This window comes from Elephantulus edwardii, unplaced genomic scaffold, assembly GCF_000299155.1.
Source record: "Elephantulus edwardii isolate Elephantulus edwardi_28Jun2011 unplaced genomic scaffold, EleEdw1.0 scaffold00036, whole genome shotgun sequence".
NCBI lineage: Eukaryota > Metazoa > Chordata > Mammalia > Macroscelidea > Macroscelididae > Elephantulus > Elephantulus edwardii.
In genome coordinates, this window is record NW_006399786.1 from 4,351,384 (window position 1) to 4,357,640 (window position 6,257).

At 44.5% G+C, this 6,257-nt stretch overlaps 1 pseudogene; it reads left to right on the forward strand.

Annotated features, from left to right (window-relative positions):
* The first annotated feature begins 2,183 nt into the window (after positions 1-2,183).
* LOC102872383 lies at positions 2,184-2,993 on the forward strand (annotated as a pseudogene).
* Positions 2,994-6,257: the final 3,264 nt, after the last annotated feature.

Genomic DNA, 6,257 nt, shown 5'->3' on the forward strand with positions numbered 1-6,257 from the left:
ATTGTATACCAATGAAAGAATTTTTCTTTTACTTTTCAAAGAGAGGAGAGAACTGAGGGGGGAGGAGTGGGCAGGGAGAAAAGGGCAACAATGACTGAATGGAAATGCCAGATCTCTGTCAACGTTCATTAAAAGTAATTAAAAAAATAGACAAAACAAGAAAAAATTAAATGTATTTGCAATGAATAAGTTATTGATGGTGCAAAATTCTATCATTCTATCTCCAGCTTCATTTCTGTCACCAAGTCCATGTTTTCCAACTACTGATCCTTCTTTTACCAATTTTGTATTTTGTATTACAGTCACCCGTTATTATTAGTTCATCTTGAATGCATGTTCAACCAATCTCTGACTGCAAAAATTGGTAGAAATCTTCTCTTTCTTCCTCTTTGGCCTTGGTTGTTGGTGCATATATTTAAATTATTGTTGTATACACTGGACTCTCTTGTATACATTTGGATATTATCCTGTCACTCACAACATTATATTTCAAGATAGATCGAGAAATTACTTTTTTAACTATGATTGCTATGCTGTTTTTCCTCACCTTTTTGTCTCCAGTAGATCTTATTATCCTCTGACTAAAAATGTCCCATGCCAGTCCATCTCATTTCACCAATACCTAGTATGTAAATATTTATGTGTTCCATTTCTTTCTTAACAATATCCAATTTTTGACTGGAAAAACACATCAACAAAGAACTTCCTGAAGTGCAGGGTGGGTTTAGAATAGGCCATAGTATTAGGGACATTACAGCTAATGTCAGATCGATCTTGACTAAAAGCAGAAAGTACCAGAAAGCTGGACAATGACTAGTGATGATAGAATTGATGTCTTTGAGCTGTGGTGATGGAGAAGAGTATTGACTATACCATGGAATTCTAGAACAAACTGCTTCATCCTGGAGAGGGTAAAATCAGGCTACTCCTCGGAGGCAAGGATTCTGAAGCTTCGTCTGACACACTTTGGACATGTGGGATCAGTCCTTGGAGAGGGACTTCATATTTGGGAGGGTGGAGGGACAGCACATGAGAGGAAAACCCTTGATGAGGTGGGTTGATTCAATGACTAGAGTAATGGGGATAGGTGTGTCAGAGACTATAAGATTGGCACAGGATAGACCAGGGTTCAGGGTTGTTGTACATAGGGTCACTATGAGTCACAGTCAACTCAATGGCCAACAAAAACAATAGGATAATGAAGAATTGAAGAAATACCACATAATATGGATGAATCAGGAAAATATTATGTTGAACAAAATAAAGGCAGACAGAAAGGACAAATACTTTATATAATGGTTAATATTGTGTGTCAATGTGGCCATGATCCTTAAATAATTTAACTGTCCTATGTGAAGCGCTTGCTGCAGAGTCAAGGACTGCAGCCTCCAATATGGATTGAGGATCAATGTCAAGTAGACAAAGATTCTCACCACTGGGCCAATTGGCAGCATCAGGATGGATGGTGAAGAGATTGAGATTGTTCATAGCTTTGGTTTGCTTGGCTCCGCAGTCAACACTTTTGGCACCAGTAGCCAGGATATTAAAAGGCATATTGCCATGGGAAAGTCTGCTGTTAGGGACCTCTTCAAAGTACTGAAGAGCAATGGTGTCTCTCTGGAGACTAAGGTGCATCTGATACAGGCCATGGTCTTTGCGATCACGTGTTATGCATCAGAGAGTTGGACAATGACTACGGAGGATAGAAGAATTGATGCCTTTGAACTTTGGTGCTGGAAAAGAGTATTGAGGGTACCATGGACTGCTAGGAAAACAACAGATTCATCCTGGAAAGGGTTAAACCGGGCAGCTCCTTGGAGGCAAGAATTCTGAGGCTCTGTCTAACATACTTTGGACATGTTGTGAGGAGAAACTGGTCCTTGGAAAGGGACATCATGCTTGGTAGGATGTAGGGACAGCGCAGGATGGGAAGGCCCCCTATGAGGTGGATTGATTCAGTGACTGGGATAATCGGGATGGCTGTATCAGAGACGGTGCAATTGGTACAGGACAGAGCAGAGTTTAGGGATTTTGTACATAGGGTCCCTATGAGTCGCAAGCGACTCGACGGCACATAACAACATGTGATATTAAAAAAAAAAAAATTCTGGCCAGCTGGTTCTTATTGGGACCGCGAACGCGGCGGCGGCAGTTGGCGGTGGTTCCGAGGGTAGAGAGGCGACATGGTGGCGATGCTGCTCGTGGGGCTGGCAGCCGAGCTGCTGGGCGTCGACGGCGCCTCGGGGGCCGCTGGTGAGGTCTCGATCTTCATGGAGAAGACGGACTCCAAGACATTGCTGACATGTACCCTGAACCACAGCACCACACCCATCAAGGGCCACCGCTGGATGCAGGGCGACAAGGTGCTCATGGAGGATCAGTTGTCCAGCTTGAGCACCCACTTTGAAGTGGACTCAGAGAACAGCGGGGGCAAGTACGACTGCATCTTCCTCCCAGAGGACACGGGCAGAGCCAGCATCTCCATGGATTGCCTCCCCAAAGTCTTTGCTGTGAAGAAGTCAGAACATGCCAACGAGGGCGAGACAGTCACCCTCAAGTGCAAGTCCAACTCCTTGCCACCCATCACCAGCTGGGTCTGGTTCAAGAAGACTGACACAGAGGAGCAGCTCATCACCAACAGCTCCCAGAACAAGTTTCTGATGACCTCCACGGACACGCGGACCAAGCTGCACATCAGCAACCTGGACCTGAAGAAGGACCCGGGCGTGTACGTGTGCAACGGCACCAGCTCCACAGGCACCGACAAGGCCTCTATCTCCCTGCGTGTGTGCAGCCTCCTGGCTGCGCTCTGGCCCTTCCTGGGCATTGTGGCTGAGGTCCTCGTGCTGGTCACCATCATCTTCATCTACAAAAAGTGGCGGAAGCCAGAGGAGGTGTTGGATGATGAAGACATGGGCTCTGCACCACTAAAAAGTGGGAGTCACCATGTCAACGACAAGGAGAAGAATGTCCGCCAGAGAAATGCCAACTGAGCACTGGCTACCTCCCAGTACAAAGGAGGAGCAGTGCCTAGTCACAGTCCTGCCTCCCTAGCACCCATCCCAGCGTACGCACCTCTGGGGCATCTGAGAAACATGCCTGGGGGAGCCTCCCGCCTCAGAGCCGGTTCTGTCCCAGTTCCTCCCCCTCCAGCCCAACTCGGCTTTCCCGCCTTCAGAGTCACACTCAGTCAAGCCTCTCATGAGGTCTCCTTTTCTTTCATTTCTTGTGAACCCCAGGGAATCTGTGAGGTCCAGGCTACCTGCCAGCCTCCCACAGCCTAAACTGCACCTCCCACTGGTGCCCAGTCTGCTGTGCAGGCCCAGCCATGTGTGCTGCCCCGTCTGAAGCCCTAGCTGTCCACTCTATGCTTGGTTGTCCCCAAGTGTCCATGGGTGTGGCCTGGGCTCGGTGGCTGGGTACCCCCACACTCCCAGGACCCTGACGTGCCAACTCAGGCCTCCCAGCCCGGGCTGCCTGGACAACTGGTGGGGGCCTGCCCCACCTGACCACAACCCAGCCCCTACCACCTTCATCCCACTCTCCAATAAAGACTTCCTCCACCTTAAAAAAAATCCTGTTGTTAATGAACAATAGTCATGCTAAGAAGGATAAGAGAGTGAGAGAAAGAGAAGATCTTCAATGAGATGATTGACACAATAACTACAACAATGATGGGCTTGAGCGTGACTGAGATGGTGAGAAAGGTGCAGATTGCACAAAGCATTGCTATGAGTGAGAGACTGTAGATTAGGGCTCCTCAACTTCGACACTATTGGCATTAGAAGCCAGATGTTTATTCCTTGGTGTTAGCTATCCTATTTTTCAGGACAAGAAGGAAGAGTTGTTGTTGTTGTTTGTTGTTATGTGCCATGGAGTCACTTGCGACTCATAGCAACCCTATGTACAACAGCCCTAAACTCTGTCCTGTGCAAATCGCACTGTCTCTGACACTCCCATCCTGATTATCCCAGTCACTGAATCAATCCACCTCATAGAGGGCCTACCCCTCCTGCGCTGTCCCTCCACCCTCCTAAGCATCATGTCCTTCTCCAAGGACCGGTCTCTCCTCACAACATGTCCAAAGTATGTTAGATGGAGCCTCAGAATCCTTGCCTCCAAGGAGCCACCCGGATTAACCCTTTCCAAGACAAATCTGTTTGTTTTGCTCGCAGTCCATGGTATTCGCAATACTTGTCTCCAGCACCACAGCTCAAAGGCATCAATTTTCCTTCTATCCTCCTTGGTCATTGTCCAACTCTCTGATGCATAACAAGTGATTGTGAAGACCATGGCCTGTATCAGATGCACCTTAGTCTCCAGAGAGACACCATTGCTCTTCAGTACTTTGGAAAGGTCCCTAACAGCAGACTTTCCCATGGCAATGCGCCTTTTGATTTCAATATTACAATGAATGAGGAAGGAAGAGTAGTACAGGAATTGTCCTTTTGTAGGGTAAGAAGTTTAGCGGTATCACTGGCTTCTATCCATTACATACTGTATTTATGTCCCACCTCAACCCAGCGCCAAATCAAGTTGTGCCTTTTCAAAATATTTCCAAATATTCCTGGTTATCTGTTGGTAGAAATGCCCCAAGTTGAGAAGCACTGAGAGCTGTTAGATTAGATAGATCTGTGTGCATGCATGTGTATACATGCGTCAGTGCACGCCTTCTTAGCTCACCAGGAACCCCAAGAGCAAGTAGTATAACTACCACCCAGATCTTGGTTTCCAAATACCATTTACTGAAAAAGGGATCAAGATTCCTTGGAGGAGTAGTTGGTCCTGGAGTTGAGGCCAAGATATTTCAGAATTCTAGAGCATCTTTTGGTGTTACAAAATAAGGATGTATTAATAAGTAAAAAGGAATTCTAGAACTCCCTAATGACCAACATTGGAAGAAGATGAGCCACAAAGTAAATAGCAGTAATATTGGATTATTATGTATGAATCTACACTAATGTATATGGACAAATGGAGATAATCTCTTCTCTCTGGAAGAATTCCAGTTAATAAATACAGAATGGATGGAAGCCAGGCCATTGAAAGAGCTCATAAGAATGATTGCTGCAGGCAAGAACCACTTATGAATGTTAAAATTACTGAGTAAAAGTTCATTTCCTCTCATTTACTTATTTTTGAGTGAAAATTTATAAATAATAATAATAATTTTCATTTTATTAATCATACATTTTTATAACAGTAATTAAGGCTTATAAATGGCATTAATTACTGTGTCTAATCTATATCTTCTTGTTATCAATTCATCTGTTGGATGAAGTAAAAGGCTATACATTTTTCTGAATTAGGGCACATGGAGGGATGGAAAACTCATCCTGAGACAGAGTTGCCCTCCTACATACATAGAATATTCTACCTGGTGAGGGATAATAATCAAACATGGCCTCCTCTGGTGGTATAGACAGACAGTTACTGCCAAGATACCCAAGGATAGAGGACCACTGCCAGTCACTTGAAGGGAGTCTCTTTTCTGACCCCCAGGAGGGTATGGGGAACAAGAAGCAGATCCACCTTTATTGTCTTCAGTCAGCTGCTGGTGAGAAGTCTGCTGTAGTCCTATGTTCTTTGACATTTAGAAAACTCTCTCTGTAAGTGTTCAAAATTACTTCACTCAGTGCTGTATCATTGACAGTTCACAGCTGTGTCTGTATCCTTAGTCAAGGTTTTCTTTACTCTTCTGTTAGTCAGTATTCAAACTACGTCTTTATTTTTTCTGTTGAAACTCATGGTTTTAGAATTGTCATCTGCATTTGTTATCTTTCTGTTTTAGTGTCTTTAATTGAAGAAGGTCTTGGCTATTGTCTATCTAGTCCATCATCATACTCAAAAGCAGTTAGAAAAAGTTGAAGAAATTCCAATTAAGATATTTCAACAAAGAAATACAAGGCTGGGAGTACTCACTTGTGTGTGATAAGTGATTTGTGCTGGAAGCAGTTCATGTTTGTGCCAGTTGCAAGGAAAGGTGAGCCAATATAGAGATTCTCAAACATTATCATTATTATCAGACACAAGTAAAATTTTTATGAAGATAGTTAAAAACTGGTACAGCAAAACAATGGCAGGGAACTACCACAAATTCAAACCAGATTCAAAAAAGGACAGAACTAGAAATAGCACTGCTACATGTCCAAAGTATGTCAGACGAAACCTGTAAGGAGGAGCCTGGTTTAACACTCTCCAGTATGAATCTGTTTTCTTGGCAGTCCATGGTACATTCAATACTCTTCTCCAGCACC